The sequence below is a fragment of the Chinchilla lanigera genome, unplaced genomic scaffold (assembly GCF_000276665.1).
Source record: "Chinchilla lanigera isolate Chin_1 unplaced genomic scaffold, ChiLan1.0 scaffold00104, whole genome shotgun sequence".
NCBI lineage: Eukaryota > Metazoa > Chordata > Mammalia > Rodentia > Chinchillidae > Chinchilla > Chinchilla lanigera.
The window spans coordinates 2,792,824-2,809,617 of record NW_004955505.1 but is presented as its reverse complement, the minus strand read 5'-3'; positions in this window follow the sequence as shown (position 1 = coordinate 2,809,617).

The window sequence follows — 16,794 nt, the reverse complement described above, 5'->3', positions numbered from 1 at the left end:
CTGTGATGCCCCCATGGAAAGATTTCATCAGAGGAAGACATCCTGGTTCCTTGAGAACCCAGTAGTAATAAAAATGGGCTTTCATGTTGGGGAAAGGAGAAACTCCTTGGTAACCTCATATTTGCCCACTGTCCTCGTAAACACAAAGACCCTCATTAGCATAAACCAACACCGCCCTCTGAGTCACCTGATAATCCCCTCACCATTGTCCTCAATCAGTAGATGGTGAAGCTCTGGGTGCCTCATGGTCCTTTGCTCCCCAAGAATAACTGGTCATCCTGGTTCCCTGGGGCATTGCCCTTCTGCCTCTTGCTCTTCTTTTCCTGGTGAACCAGAGCACCCTTTTTTTTTTTTTTTTTTTGTCTTTTTGAGACAGGATCTTGCTATGCAGTTCAGGCTGCCTTGAGCTCACTTTGTAGCCCGGGCTGGTCTCAAACTTGCAACAATCCTCCTGCCTCAGCCTCCCGAGTGCTGGGATTACAGGCGTGCACCACCATGCCCAGGCAGAGCACTTTGCAGGACATTGGAGACTCACTGCAGTGTTCCCTGACAGGCCTGTGTCACCATAATATGCCGTGGAAGTGACAGCACATAAATCCCCTTGGACATTCTCTGGGGGAAGCCTGCTGCTTGTCATGAGGACATTCCAGCAGCTCTATGGAGCTGGCCATGTCACAAGAAATGGGGACCTCTGCCGACAGCCAGTACCCCCTCATCAGCTGTGTCAGTCAACTTGAAAGTGGCCTCTCCAGCCTCCTAGGCAAGCCTTCAGGTGATGGCACCCTGAGTGACCTCTTCCTGGAGCCCAGAAGACACTCAAGCCAGAGTTCACTGCTGAGCCCCTCGGGACATTTTGATCCATGCTAACTGGTATAATAAATGCTTATTGTTTTGTTTATGTTGCTTTTTTTGCACTGCTGAGGATCAAATCGAGGGCCTTGCACATGTTAGGCAAGTTCTAAATTATGAAGTTTTGAGGTATTTTGTTATGTAGAAACGTATTACTAATACAAGGAGAAATAGTAAGTGCAAAATCTGTCAGGTAAGGCCAAGCCAGGCACGTTAGAGGAGAGTGAAAAAGCCAGTGAGGCCAGATTGGTGGGGAGGGAGAGTGGCAGGAGATTTCCACCAATGACCTGTTCTTATTAAATGGGAGAAGGTAATTAAAAATTCGTGTAAGTACTCAGTACAAAGGTTTTGCTCACACTTCTTTATCTTCTTGGGTTTTGTAATTCATATTACATTATGTATTTAATGAATGTCTGTTTGAAGTCTGAACATTGTACAAGATATATTTTAGCTGTGGCTGGGATACTGACCTTTCTGGCCAGTTTGTTTTTGTAAGACAGAGTATGAGAATAGACAAGGAAAACAAAATAAAACCAAACAAAAAACCCTTCAAACCAAACCAAACTACCACATGCTCCCAATGCAGATGACTTCTGTGAAAAGACCCAGAGCTTTCTTCCCTCTAGTAAGCGAGCAGTGAGTTCCACAGCAGGTGCCAGCTGGATGTCATTTCATTGGACCCAGTTCACCTCTGATACTACCTGTCTGGAGGGTATCGGGTTCCACAGGTTGGGAGTTTAGACCTCAAGACTCCCCACCTACCCAACTCAGATGACAATTGCCAGCCCAGGTTGCTTTACCTGTGGCTCTGGCTGGCCGGCGATGAACTGGGAGGTCCCATGATCCCCTCCGTGGGCTTGAATAATTTGCCTATTTATGTTTACTGGCTCGTTATAAAGAATATCTCAAAGGGATGAAGAGATGCTGAGGGCAAGGCATGCGGGGAGGACACCGAGTTCCTGTGCCTTCTCTGGGAGCACCACCCTCTGGGAGCTTCTTATGTTCTTTTTTTTTTTCTTCCCATGTTCTGTTACCCTGAAGCTCTCGGAAACCCAACCTTCTGCGTTTTACTGGACATTTCATTGCATCAGCATGAGTGACGCCTGGATAACCACATAAAAGTATGACCGGACAGAAAGGGCGAGATGTAGTATAATAGGTGCTGTAGGAAAGCCCAGTAAGTTCTGTCTGATAAATTCCTGACCTCTCTGTGCAGCATTCTTTCCTCCTGGGGAAGGGCAACCCCTTCTGAAGTGGGGGTTTTATGACCACTAGCAAACAAGGCTGGTCAGAGGATTTCTTTATGGCCAGGTTCAAGATAGAAAGGCAGGGGAAAATTTAGTTTGTGCTTTTCCTTGAGGGGAGAAATTCTAGTTTTTATGAGTGCCTTCAAGAGGAATTTATGATCCAGGAACTGTGGGTGAAAAAAATGTCCTACATAGGTGTAATCACACGGGTGAATGTTCAGCTAAGCTAACCATCATAAAACATGGCAAAAACAATTTAAAGTCTCCAAGGATTAATTTTTTCCCCAAGGATTAATGTTATATAGACTGGAAATAGATAATAAAAACCAGGCCATGTAGTAATACCTGGTTATTACTAATGATTAGACACATAGGAAGTTCTGAGTATAAAATAAAAACATAGTAAATGCTTTTTTATGGAAAGAAATCTCTGGGAATCATTATGCTTTCTGACTGATAATTAAACTAAACTTTCTCAGAAGAAATATGTCATTGGCCAACTGACTTTTGGATCAGGCCAATATCTATGGAAGATAAAAAGAACTAGAAAATCAGTTTTCATGGATTAAGGTTTTGTTTATCCTTAATAATCAATCGCTTGCTAGGCTTTATCGCCGAGGGAGGGAAAATAATTCCACAAAGCGATATTTTTTCTGGCTTTTCTTATATTCCAGTGGGAAGGCTAGGCCTAGGTTACATTCTGCACAGAGGCTACCGGGGGTTTCCTCTAGAGGTTGCCTCTCATGTTCACCATGAAAGAACCCTTTGATTACCACTTCCTAGCCATGGGCCCCATTTTCCAACCAGTCAAGCAACCGAACAAACAAGAAAGTGAGCTTTGTGCCTCTAGCTTGAGTTTTTGTTGCTCTAGTTTTAGAGGTTTAAAAAACACTTATTTTAATAGTATACGGAACCCCAGTGCAGTCCCTTGGAAGTAAAACAGAAGACTATTATGTTCCATTATTAACCAGGTTTAACTGTTAGCAGGCGCTATAGTTTGACTATGCTTTCATCCCCACTGTGAGGTATTAAGTGGGTGGAAACTTCATCTGACTGTGGTGGGTACAGGTGGGGCATGTGGGAGGTGATTAGCCTTAGGTGAGGTCATCAAGGAGGGGTCCTCCTTACTGAGTATTTGTGGCTTTGTAAGAAGGGATGGAAGGGTTTGAGGAAACACACACACACGTGTTTCCTGTCTCTTGCCATGTGATATCTTGCTTGAGTTGGGATCCTTCCAGGCACAAAAGCTACCACCACATGCAGCTCCTTGGCCAGAACTGTGAGTCAAACACGCTTTGCTGTACCTTCTCCATCTATGACATTGTATCATTAGTGACAGAAAACATGTAAGACAGCTGGGCAGAAGCAAATGGGTTCTAGATGATGCTGGGACAACCCTTTGTTTTTGAGACATATCTTACAGCAGGGTCCACAGACTGGTGGGCACTAGGAGGGGATCTTGTACTTAATTCTGTAGGTCTTTAATTCCTTTATTATTTTTCTGCTTGCTAAGTGAGTACATTCAGTCATTTTCTAGGGATCTTTCCGTCTTCTTTCTCCACCTCGTCAATTTAACCCTCTGCTTCCTTCCATCGGGATTTTAACTTTTCACGAGTCATTTTGTTCCACTAGGAACAACGTTTTACAAACTGCGAGTGAGATTTCTATAGGACACCTGCCTCTTTCAGCATATTTTCTTCTGCCTCACTAAGCAATCATTACCTGGGTTTTTTTCCTTCCCAGCTTTAGTCAGGTTATCACATGCCTTATTTTCTTATCACCATGATTTAAGTAAACGGCTTGTTATAGAAGAGGGAAGCATTGAGTACATAAATGAAATAGGTTTATTTGCATAGAATCTGCACACAGACACGCAGACACACACACACACACACACACACACAATACTGTGTTGTGTATTCATGGGTTTGTATTTCCAAATGTCTTGCAAGCAGAGGCACTGACCACCTGTGTTCTGGTTTATTTTTTCATGGATGCTTGCATAGGCAACAGTCTTGAAATATGCAGATAATGTCTTCCTTTGGAGCAAAGAGCTTCCTGTTTATTATGAAAGGCTTAGGGTTTTTAAACTCTGGTTAGTCTCCTGTAATGTAACCCACTGTGCATACAGGTGTTACCTGATTGTTTTCATGTTGCACTGTGGGAATGGGGCACTTAGGACAGAAAAACTGATAAAGTCCTTCACTGTGCTGGGACTAGGGTGAGACAAGAGGCATTTGGAGTGAGAATTCTGAGGGACACTCCTCTTTTGAAGGCTGAGCTGCACTTGCAGGACCCTAAGAGTAAGAACCTCCTCAAAGATTCATCCTTGGCCCATCCCCTCCCTTACCATAATCCCACTCTACCTTATCCTTTGTCTCTGGCATGGCAGTTTCCTGCCTGCTGCGAGCATCTGTGACACTGTGGTAAGATAACTTCTTATCATGGAAATAGAATGAAGTCTCAGACCCTTCGCAGTTCTAGACAACTTTGGTGATGAGACTGGGATGTTGTAGTAGTTAATTATGATATGACAACTTGGATGGATTAATAAATGCCAAAGGGATTAGTGGAGTGTGTGTGTATGATTGAAATGTAGTTTGAAAACTGAGGAGGAACATGCACCCCAGAGGTAGGTGGCACCAACCAACAGGCTTTAGCCTGGCTTGGATAGAAAGGTAAAGAAAAAGGAAATCCTCCCTTTTGTGTCTTTGGAGGAGCTCTGGTCTTCATCACTGCCTTTGGGTATTTGTCTTCAGTTCCTTCAGGTTTCCAGTGTAGATTTTTTACCCTTCTGACACAGACCCTTTGGCTTTCCAGCATGGACTTGTGGAACTCTGCATTGAACTCCAGGTCTTTGACCTTGGACTGAATCCTTTGGCTCTCTGGTGTGCACGTGGCCATTTTGCATTCTTTTACCCCAGTTCCACAGGCGACCATTGTAAGCCTATGAATATCGATGTGGGTGAAGATGTGGAATTGGGAAGCGGAAGAATAAAGCCTTTGTAGGCTGGTTAAAGGATTGAAATGAAGTCCGTGGGGATTGGTACCAAATGCATGGACTAAATAGTATGGTCATCTGTGCAATAAATATTTCTCCTCTTCATTCCCTTTAGTGAGGAGGGCTTGGGGAGGTGCTTATAGGCCAAACACCGGGAGGTAGGATTTAAGAATGTTTCTTCAAGATTCTTATTAACTATGCTGAATAGGGAAAATTCTAGCCAACTTAGCGATTAGTCTCAAGCGTGTCCCACTGTAACAATCAGAACTAAGATTTCTCTTGGGTGGGCAGAAAATAGTCTATAACTGTTTTCAGGAATCAGTTATGGAGATATGTTTTGAGATTTACCTTTTATTAGGGTTTACAAATTTGTATGTACTTAGAGTGATTTTGTATTTTGTTCTGTAGTTCTTAGAACATTATTTAGAGCTGAAAGAAAGAAATTTGTGATTGGTATAGGCAGAAATAAGACAAATCATTAGAACTTTGGCTCTTTACTGGGGAAGAGAGAAGGAAGGATGTACAGATATTTCTTAGTTGGTAACCAATCTGTTTAATGACTATTCAGACTTCTGGCCGGAGCACACTGTTTAGATCTACCATCTGCTGCTTGTACTTTCCACCTGCATTCGGATTTATGATGCAGGAAATGATTAGTAGTGCAGGCTATGGTGGCTTCTACACTACAGTACTGTAATTTTGCTGATTGTACTGTATAGTACAGTGCTGTAGTTTTTTGTTCTCATATATTACAGTACTGCATGTAAGGATAATGCAAATAAAAGCAAATTCATCAAGATGGAGTTTCCTTTGACCATGTCTTTGTTCTGAATATTGCAATGTATGTACTAAACACAATTCCTTATTTAGTGATCAAATTCCTTATTTGGTGTTTTTACTGGATCAAAAACAAAACAAAGCACCAGCAGAGTGCGGCATACTACAAGAATATTTAATTGTTAAAGAAATGCACAAACTAAAAATTAAAGGGTTGAAAATGATATTTCATGCAATAGGAGCCCTGGAAGAAGCAGGAGTAGCTATTATACTTTCAAGCAAAGTAAACTTCAATTAAAACTGATCAGAGGAAGCAAAGAAAGTCACTAAATATTGGTTAAATGAACAATTCAACAGGAGAGATAACAGTTGTAAATACATGTTCACCAAACACTGACACACCAACTTCATAAAAGAAACACTGCAGGACAAAAAGATCAGATAAACATCAATATAGTTATATTGGGTACCTTTAAATTTACTGTCACAAGTTGATCAACTATACAAAAAATAAACAGATCTCAGAGTTGAGCCACACACTTGGAAAAATGCACTTAATAGATAGCTATACATGTTCCACTGAACAACAAGAGAATATATATTCTTCTCAGTAGCACATGGAACTTTTTACAAAATATACAACATATTAACCCATAAAGCATGGTTAGATGAATACAAATGCATAGAAATTATTCCAGGCATAGTATGACATTGTAGTACAATGAAATTAGAAATCAAAGGCAAAATATATCACAGAAATTGTGCAGGTACATGGTTTAATCAAACAGTGAATTCTTGAATAATGTCTGAGAAGTATTGAATAATTATTGGGTCACAGAACAAATCAGGGGAGAAATTAGGCAGTTTCTCAAATCAAACAATGATCCCTGTGCACCATACCAGATTTCATGAGACACAATGGCAGCAACAGAAGAGTGAAGTTTATAGCTGTGAATGCCCTCCTAAGAAGACAGGGCAAGCCCAAATAGATAACTTAATGCTGCACCTCAAAGCCTTAAAAATATCCAGATCCAAAGCTTCCAAAGAAGGGATGAGATTATAAAAATGAAAGCAGAAATTAATGAAACAGAGACTAAAAATATACAAAAGAATCAATGAATCAAAAAAATTGGTTTTGAGAATGAATAAACAAAATAGAAAAACCCTTAGAAAACTTACCAAAAGAAGGAAAGAAAAAACCCAAACCAGTAATTAGAAAGGAAAAAGTTAAAATAACAACAGATCCTGCAAAATAAAAAAAGTTTAGTAGTAATTACTTTTTTGGCTTTAGAATATTTTCATTATGTTTTATTATTTTTTTATTTTAAAAATAAAAGAAGGAAAACATTAACAAACAGACAACTATTTACAAAATCACAAAAGAACAATACGAACAATACAGAGTTACGAACAATACAGAGTTACAAACAAAGTGGTAGGAAGTTAACAGTGCTTGTTGTAGTACATATTGATATCTTCAAAGTGGTTTCTGAGGAAAACAGAGACACGCAATACTGATCAATCAAGAACTCATTGACAGTTTCTTTCAGCAAAGAAATAGAAGACAGTAGAACAACTATGTTAACTATCCTGTATATACATACATACAAAATTTCTCCTTCTTTCCCTTTTCTTTTCCCACATCCCAATTGCCCTTTACCCTTGAGTGCTTTCCTATCATTTCACAATGTCTATCATACCTCCAAGTTTAAATGAACTCTTTCAGGTTTTACACTAGTGAAACAATGCGGTGCTTGCACAGGCAGGTCTGATTTATTTCACTTACGAGTATGGTCTGTAGTTGTGACGATTTACTTATAAAACCCTTGAGTTTATCTTTCTTTATAGCTGAGTAATATTCCACTATATAAAACTATCACAATTTTCTTATCCAATCCTTGGTGGATGGACATTTGTGTTGCTTCCACATTTTAGCAATTACAAATTGTGCTGCTATGAACATAGGTGCACATATATTGCTGTGATATGATATTTTTAGGTCTTCTGGGAATATACCTGACAGGGGGATAGCTGGGTTGAATGGGACCTCTAGACCTAGTTTTCTGAGGAATCTCCAAACTGATTTCCACAGTGGTTTCACCAGTCTGCATTCCCACAAGCAGTGGAGAAGGGTTCCTATTTCTCCACAGCCTGGCCAGCATTTGTTATTGGTTGATTTCTTAATGCTAGCCATTCTTACTGGGGTAAGGTGGAATCTCAGTGTTGTTTTAATTTGCATTTCTCAAATGACTAATGATGTTGAACATTTTCTCATATGTTTGTTTGCCATTTGTATCTCCTTGTCTGAGAAGTATGTATTCATCTCAGCTGCCCATTTTTGAATTCGGTCTTTGAATTTGGGTGGGCTGATATTTTTTAATTCTTCATATGTTCTAGACAGAAGCCCTTTGTCTGAGTGACAATCAGCTAAATTTCTTTCCAAGTTTGTGGGTTTTCTTTTTATTCTGATGGTGATTTCTTTAGATGTGCAGAAACTTTTCAGTAGGATGAGATCCCAGTTGTTGATTCTTTCAAGTGTTTCACGTGCAGTTTGGTTTTTGTTCATGAACTCTCTGCCTACCCCTATGTCTTCAAGGTTTTTACCTACTTTCTCTTCCAATAGATTTAGAGTTTCTGGTTTAATACTGAGATCTGTAAATGGAAAAATATTCCTTGTTCATGGATAGGAAGAATGAACATTGTGAAAATGGCCACTCACAAAATTGTTGTACAGATTCAATGCAATTCCCATTCAACTACCATTTGCATACCTCACAGATCTAGAGAAAACATGCCATAAATTCATCTGGAACCAGAAGAGATCCAGAATAGCAAAAGCAATCCTGGGTAGCAAGAACAAGTCAGGTGGAATCACAATCCCTGACCTGAAATTATACTACAAAGCTACTGTAATAAAATCAACTTGGTACTGGCTAAAAAGCAGACCTGAGGATCAATGGAACAGACTGGAAGAAACAGCCACAACCACAAACACACTCAGCCACCTAATCTTTGATAAAGGGGCTGAACAAACTCACTGGAAGAATGATAGCCTCTTTAATAAACGGTGCTGGAAAAATTGGCTTGCCACCTGCCAAATACTGAAAATAGACCCAAGTCTATCATCATGCACCAAACTCAGGTCAAAATGGATCACAGTAGTAACTGTTTTGAAAGATTGTACTCTGATAAATTGAAGAATGTAGAAGGAATGGACAGATCTGGGCACATATGAACTACCAAAGCTGAACGAAGAACATATAAAAACACTGAATAATCCAATAACATTCAATAAAATTGAGGTAGTAATGAAAAACTACCAATTGTGAAAAGCCCAGGACTGGATTCACTACTGAATCCTAGAAGTACTTCAAAGAATAGCTAATGACAATATTTCTCAAACTCATTAATGAAATAGAAAGGAAATGAGTATTGCAAAATTCCTTCCTGAAAGGAAGGATTCAAGTAAAAAAAGAAAACTACAGGCCAATTTCTTTAATGAGAATAGATGCAAAAATCCTCAACAAGATACTGGCAGACAGGATTCAACAAAATAATAAAAAACTATCATACATCATGATGCAAAGATAGTTCAACATATTCAGATCAGTAAACCTAATACATTACATATATAGAAGAAAAGATAAAAATCATGCGATCATCTCAGACACAGAAAAATGATAAAATCCAAGATGAATTCATAATCAAAATCTTGATGAAAACAGTTATAGAAAGATTTTATTCCAATCTGATAATAGCTATTTATGACAAATCTATTGCCAACATCATTTTAAATGGGGGAATAATTGAAAACCTTTCCTCTAAGGTCAGGAACTAGAATATCAATACTGTTGTTCAATATAATGCTCAAAACTTTAACCACAGCAATTTGTCAAGAGAAAGAATTAGAGAAGATATGTATAGGGAACGAAGAAGTTAAAATGTCCCTATTCACAGATGACATGATCCTGTACATAGAAGACTGAAAAAATTCACTCAAAGACTCCTAGTACTAATAAACAAATTCTGTAAGGTAGAAGGATACAAAATCAATGTACAAAAATCAGTAACATTTCTGTACATCAATCTTGCAATTACTGAGAAAGAAATTAGGAAATCATGTACCATTCAAAATAACTTTAAGAAAAATTAAATACTTAATAACCTAACCAAGTTAGTGAAAGACCTCAGGAGGGAAAACTACAGTACTATGAAAAAGGAGATCAAAGAGTAATGAGAAAATGGATAGGCATAGCCACTATTGTCAAAAAGGCCATAATTCCAAAATTGGTATATAGCTTTGATGCAATTCTAATTAAAACACCAATAGCATTCCCAGCAGAACTAGATAAAAAGAAAAAAAATTCTAAAATTCATATGGAACCAGAAAAGATCCAGAATAGTAAAAGCATTGCTAGGTAACAAATGCAAAGCAGGAGGCATCACAGTCTTGATTTTAAGTTATATTACAAAGCTACAGGGAAAAAGCAGCATTGTACTTGCACAAAATAGACTTGTAGATCAATAGAAGGAAACAAAGGATGCAGAAACAACCTCAGGCAAGTCAGATATCTGATCTTTAACAAAGGAGCCCAAAACAATATGTGGAGGTAAGATATCCTTTTAAACAAATGATTCTGGAAAAACTGGCCCTTCACATGCAAAAGATTGAATGTAGACCCATGTATCATATGATGTTCTAAACTAAAATCAAAATGGATCAAAGACCTAAATATTAAAACAGAAACACGTAATCTGCTCAACAACAACATAGGTAAATTTTTGAACACATAAGTATGGGCAAAATCTTCCTGAAAGGAACTCTAATTGCCCAAGAAATGATACCAAGAATCAATAAATGGCATCATATGAAATTAAAAAGCTTCTTCCCAACAAAAGAAACAACAAACAGCATGAATAGACAGCTTACAAAATAGGACAAAATGTTTACTAGCTACTCCTTGGACAGAGCACCAATCAAAAATGTATACAACCCTCCCAAATTAGATGCTAAAAATAAAATACCCCATCAAAAATTGGCAACTGAAGTGAATAGATACTTCTCAGAAGATGTACGAATGGCTAATAAATACATGAAAAAATGTTTGATATTTCTGGCCATTGGGGCAAATTAAAAAACACTAAAATTCAATCCTACTCCAGAAGGAATGGCTGTTATGGAGAAATCAAACAATAACACATGCTGATGAGGCTAAGGGAAAAAGGGAATGCTTCTCCACTGTTAATGGGAATATAAATTAATACAATCACTGTGGAAATCATTATGGAGAGTCCTTAAGAAAGTAAATATGCAAATTTCACTGGATCCGCCTATTCCCCTTTTGTGAATATTCCTGAAAGACTTAAAGACATCATATTACAATGATGCATGTATACCCATGTTTATGGCAGCCCAACTCATAATAGCTAAATCCTTGTACTGACTGATACATTGTGTCAACTTGAGAAGTTTAGAAGTTTAACTAAGAGCTCAGCAGGGAGCCAGAGTCCTTACTTTATAAACATCCTCATCCTGTGCAAGAGGAGGGCATGGAGATTGTGTGTGTGCTACACCCATCCCTGGGGATGGGGTGGGAGCTGTGTAACCTGCTTACAATATTAGGGAGGAAAAGAAGCCTGTCCCTGACTTTTGCTCTTGCTGCTGTTGCTGTCTTCTGCCTCCTTGAACTGTTGCCCCTGTGCCATACCACCCTGCCTTGGAGCCAGCTGAGTACAGACTGAAACCTCTACAAACTATGAACTAAATAAACCTTTTCTTCCTTAATTTTGGGCATTGGGTATTTTGTCTCAGCCAGGAGAGAAAAGTAACCAAGACAATCCTGCAAGCAGCCTATATGTCCATCAGTAGAACAATAAAAATTGTAGCATGCATGATGGCGTGCTACTCTGCTTTGAAGGGTAGAGTTGTCATATGTGGGAAACTGGAGATATCTTTAGGCCATAAAGTTGAGTGAAGTAATTCAGACATGCAAGATTTTATAGCATGTGGATTTCCTTATATGAGAGACCCAAAGTTTAAATAAGTTAAAGAGCAAATAAAAACAGGATCATAGGAAACAGGAAGACAGATTATTTGCCAAAGGAAAGGGATCCAAACGATGGAAGAGTGGGGGAATGAAGAGAGGAAGGGGAAGGAAAAAAAATGAAGATGTGTTGAGTGCCAACTCCCACAGTGAATTAATAATGATGTCCTGCAAGCATACAATAAAAAATAAAAAATACATAAGCAAAACTAAAATAAAATTTCAACACATGAACCTTTGGGAAATACAGTCAAACCTTTTGCAAACCATTACAACTTTTAAGGAGGAACGACAACAAATAGGGATCTGCTCACTTCATCTCTTAGTTTATCAACCTGAACTTTATATTTGTCTGGAGATGACGGCATATCTTGGAATTCTTTAAAGTAGCAGCTATTAAGGAGCTACTGTACTTTTCTCCACTTTTTTGCTTTGTTTGGTTATATGGATTGAAACCAGGGCCTCACACAGGCTAAGTATGTGTGCTACCATTTAGGGCCCCCACCCAGCTCCTGGAGTATTATAGGCAGGGGAATGTCCCTGAGAAGGACAGATTCCCACGGGAATCTATAGATGAAGGACTGCCTGGTATTTGGGCTCTCATGGGCCCAGGGTGTGTTTCCAGTTGCAGAGGTGCTTGAGTCCCTGGAGAAAGAGATGAATTCTTATGATCAGCTCTTCAACTGGGAAACTTCAATAACTCTTAATGTTAAAACCAGAGTCTAACTAGACAGATTTTACCTTTGCAGAGGTGTCTGGAATTGAGGTATCTTCCTTAAAGTTACTGCTGTTACAGCGAGGCTTTAGTCAGCCAAAAGGCAAATACCCCATGACCCCAGTCAGAAAACATTGTGGTTATGGCTTTTGAGACAGAGATCCCTAAAGCTGGAATCAATGATATTGATAATGATAATTTTGCCACCTAATATATAGGGCTTTGGGTCAAACAGAAGAGTTAAACTTCATTTGGAGGAGTTGAAGGCAAGTGCTTTGCCAGGTGACATTGAAAGCAGATGTGCTTTACTTATGGGCAGAAAGGCACTATCTCCTTCTGTGTCCCCCAATTCCTTTCTCTACTCTACCCCAACCATACCTGTTTGAATAGGAAGATGAGCTAGGTTGCGGCTGAGGTCTCCTTCTCTTGAAAGTGGACCAGTGGGTGTTCAAAGTCATCTAAATAAGCTGAAGAGCTGGGGAGGATATAGCCTTATATTTTTATGACTCTGATAATGTATTAGCATTTCCTGTCCCTGGGACAAAATACTTGACACCCACAGTTGAAAGGAGGAGAAATTTGTTTTGATTCACAGTTGCAGTGGGTTCAGTCCACTGCTGGCCAGCTCCAAGGAAGAAACCACATGGTGGGAAGCCTGGAGGAGTGTCACTGCTCACCTCGTGAAGACCAGGAGGCAGAGAGAGAAAGGAGGAGCCAAGGATGAGGACACACCCTTCCTCTCAGGGACTTGCTCCTCTGGCCAGCTCCACCTCCAGGTGTGAGACTTTTGGGGGAGGGACATTGGAGATTTAACCCATGATAGGTGGATATGGGAGTCAAAGTCAATGTGCTGTCCATCCTGGAGGATGAGAAGCCACTGAATTCAGTTGATGAGCTTGCAGTAGGGAAGGAAAGCAATATAATTTTTTGGTTGTAATTCCTTTTTATTTTAAAAATAAAAACAAAAGCATATTAACAAACACACATACATTTATAAAACAACACGAAAACAATTCAAGCAATACTGAATTTCAGACAAGGTGATAGGAAATTAACAATGGCTGTTGTGTTACATATTGATATCTTCAAAGTGGTTACTGAGGAAAACAAATATAGACATGTAAGATTGATCAAACAATTAATCACTAACTGTTCCTTTCAATAAAGCAATAGAAGTCAGTAATACAACTATGTTAGCTATCCTGTGTATACATAGATACATAATTTTCCTCATCTTTCTTTTCTCTTTTCCCTCATCCCAGTTGTTCTTTCCTTTTGAGCAGTTTCCTTTCATTTCACAACGTCTATCATACCTCCTAATTTTTATCCACTCTTTCAAGTTCTTACACTAGTGAGACAATATGTTGTTTACACATGTTGGTCTGATTTATTTCACTTATGAGTATTTCCTCTAGCTGTGACTATTTACCTATAAAATGCTTGTTGGTTGGAATTCTTTTTGTCAATTCAATATGCTGTTTTTGTTGTTTCTGTATATAAATGTATGGCAGGAATTGATATATTTTATGCTATACATTTGTTTATTGATAGATATTATTGATAGATATTTGCCCATCTTATACTGTCAGAAGGAAATTTCTCAATCAGAGGGTCATGCTTGCAAGTCTGGCACCCCACAGCTCTGATAATCCCCTTGACTGCAAGTGTCTATCACTGGTGGAACATCTGACAACTGGAACATCTGGCAAAATAAGGTAAATCTTGTCCATGACATGATTATCATCAGGTATGCCATTTTGGAGAGCAGATTTTAGGGCTACTGATCTCTTGTTGAAATTAAATACCTGAGCCATGCAGGCCTTATCATTCTCTGGATTGAAATCCAATTTGGGGGTCAGTCAACTTGGACTTCCTAACTCACAAAGTAGATGAAAACTCTAAGAAACCCAAGTTGTCCCGTGGAGATATTATATGCAAGGATGCAGCAGGCACATTGTCAGACATCTTTTGCATTCACAAGTAGCTCTTCCCCTTGATGATTATACATTATACTGACCACTGATGTGGCTTTAGATTTTGTTATTCCTATTAATAACATTGCTACAGTAAATAATTTTTGGATTTGTATTTTGAAACATAACTGCATGTACAGGGAAATTTTCTAGTGGAGGAAATCTTGAGTTAAAGTACATGTTTTTATTACTTTCATTTAGGGTAAATACTTTAGAATCATTATTAATGTCTGACTGGCATAATAGTCTTCTCAGTCTCTGTTTTGACCTTTAGTTTTGTGAAATTTGTAACACTTAAAATGCACACACAGAGCCGGGCATGCTGGCGCACACCTGTAATCCCAGCACTCGGGAGGCTGAGGCAGGAGGATCGTTGTGAGTTCGAGACAAGTCTGGGCTACAAAGTGAGCTCAAGGCCAGTCTGAACTCCATAGCGAGACCCTGTCTCAAAAAGAGCAAAGAAAAAAAATGCACACACAATTGTACAATGGAAAACCTCCATCCTAAACCATCCTTTCACCACCCTGTTCTCTTCCCTAACTCTACCCACCGTTATGCTTCTTCTGGAGAGAAGCATAAGCCACCTTTATACCCATTCCTGCCAGGGGCACTTTATATAAACACAACCCAGTGACAGTCATATTTTCCCTTCTTGTAAGTTCTCTTTTTAAACAAAAATGATCACATGTTTTGCACGTGGCTTTGTGCCCTAATTTTTTTCTTTGAATCTTGTATTTTTGAGACATTTCTATATTGGCAAGGAAAGAACTTCTTCAGTAGTTTCTCATGGCTGCATGGTTTTCTATTTCTACCATACTGATTTTACCTATTAAAAAAACCTACTTGCCAATTATAGCACCATGGACATAATAGCTACTTTGGCTTTCCTGCTTCTGTAGGCCCTGTCTCAGATTTGTTTTGTTGCAGTCTTGCCTTCCTTAATTTCTCAGTGATGTGTTTGGTATAACTGGGGCTTCATTACTTACTGGTTGTGACAAACAATCTTGACTGTCAACTTGATTGGGTTGAGAGATGCCTAGGAGGTTCATAAAGCACACTTCTGGCGCTGTCTGGGTGTGTCGTGCCCATGTGACTTTGGGGATTATAACTTATCCCTGGTCCTTTCTTTCTGGCACTCCTCCCTTCTGCTCTCTTTCCTGGCTGCCATAAACTAGGCTGTTCAACTCCACCATGCTGCTCTGCAGAGATCTTTTTGCCTTGGAGCCACCTGACGTGGACTGAAACCTCTGAGACATGGGCCAAAATACATTTTACCTTCTCGAAGTTGTAGGTCTTAGGCATTTTGCCCCAGTAGTGAAGATCTGACTACATTATGCACATGACTCTCTGTCAAACATCTCTTCTAGTTCATAATCATCTGTTAGTTGTCTATGTTATACTGCTTGTATGATAATCTTTCTGCTTTTTTATTGCAAATCCTGGAAATGTCTTCTGTTGTGGTTTATATCTAGATGTCCTCCCAAAGCTTCATGGACTCGAATGTCAGACTTTTGGGAGGTGATTGGACCATGGGGCATGGTATTCACCGGTATCATGCCTCCATTTACTTATAGCTAAATGTAATGCTGGGAGGAGAAGCCTGGTGGGAGGAGGTGGCTCATGGGTGGAGGTAAGTGGCCTGGAGTGCTGTGCCTCTCTGCCTCCTCCCTGATCCCCCCAGGAGAACTTCCTGCACCACTATGCCCCTGTTTTGCATTGCCTTGCCTTTAAGCCAGATGACTATGAACTAACTGTTTTAGTTACTTTTGTTTTTGCTGAGACAAAATACCCAATGCCCAAAGTTAAATGAGGAAAGGTTCATTGTAGCTCACAGTTTGTAGAGGTTTCAGTCCGTGGTCATCCATAGGGGCATCCTATAGGAGAAATAGTCCACTGTAGGATAGACAGGCAGCAGCAAGTGACAGAAGCAGCAGTGAAACCTAGATCACACCTAGGATGGGCCTTCTGATCATTCATACCTAGAATGATGCTAAACCAATCAGTGGGCTAATTTAGTAGTAATCACCCCCACCCCCGCATCCCAGCATCACACCCTTAATCCAAGCATCACACCCTAATCCAAGCATCACATAACCTAGATCCAGCCACCTCCCAACTCCTCCACCTATGACCACTTGAGGCTTTGGGGGAACATCTAGATACAACCCATAAGACTGAAACCTCTACA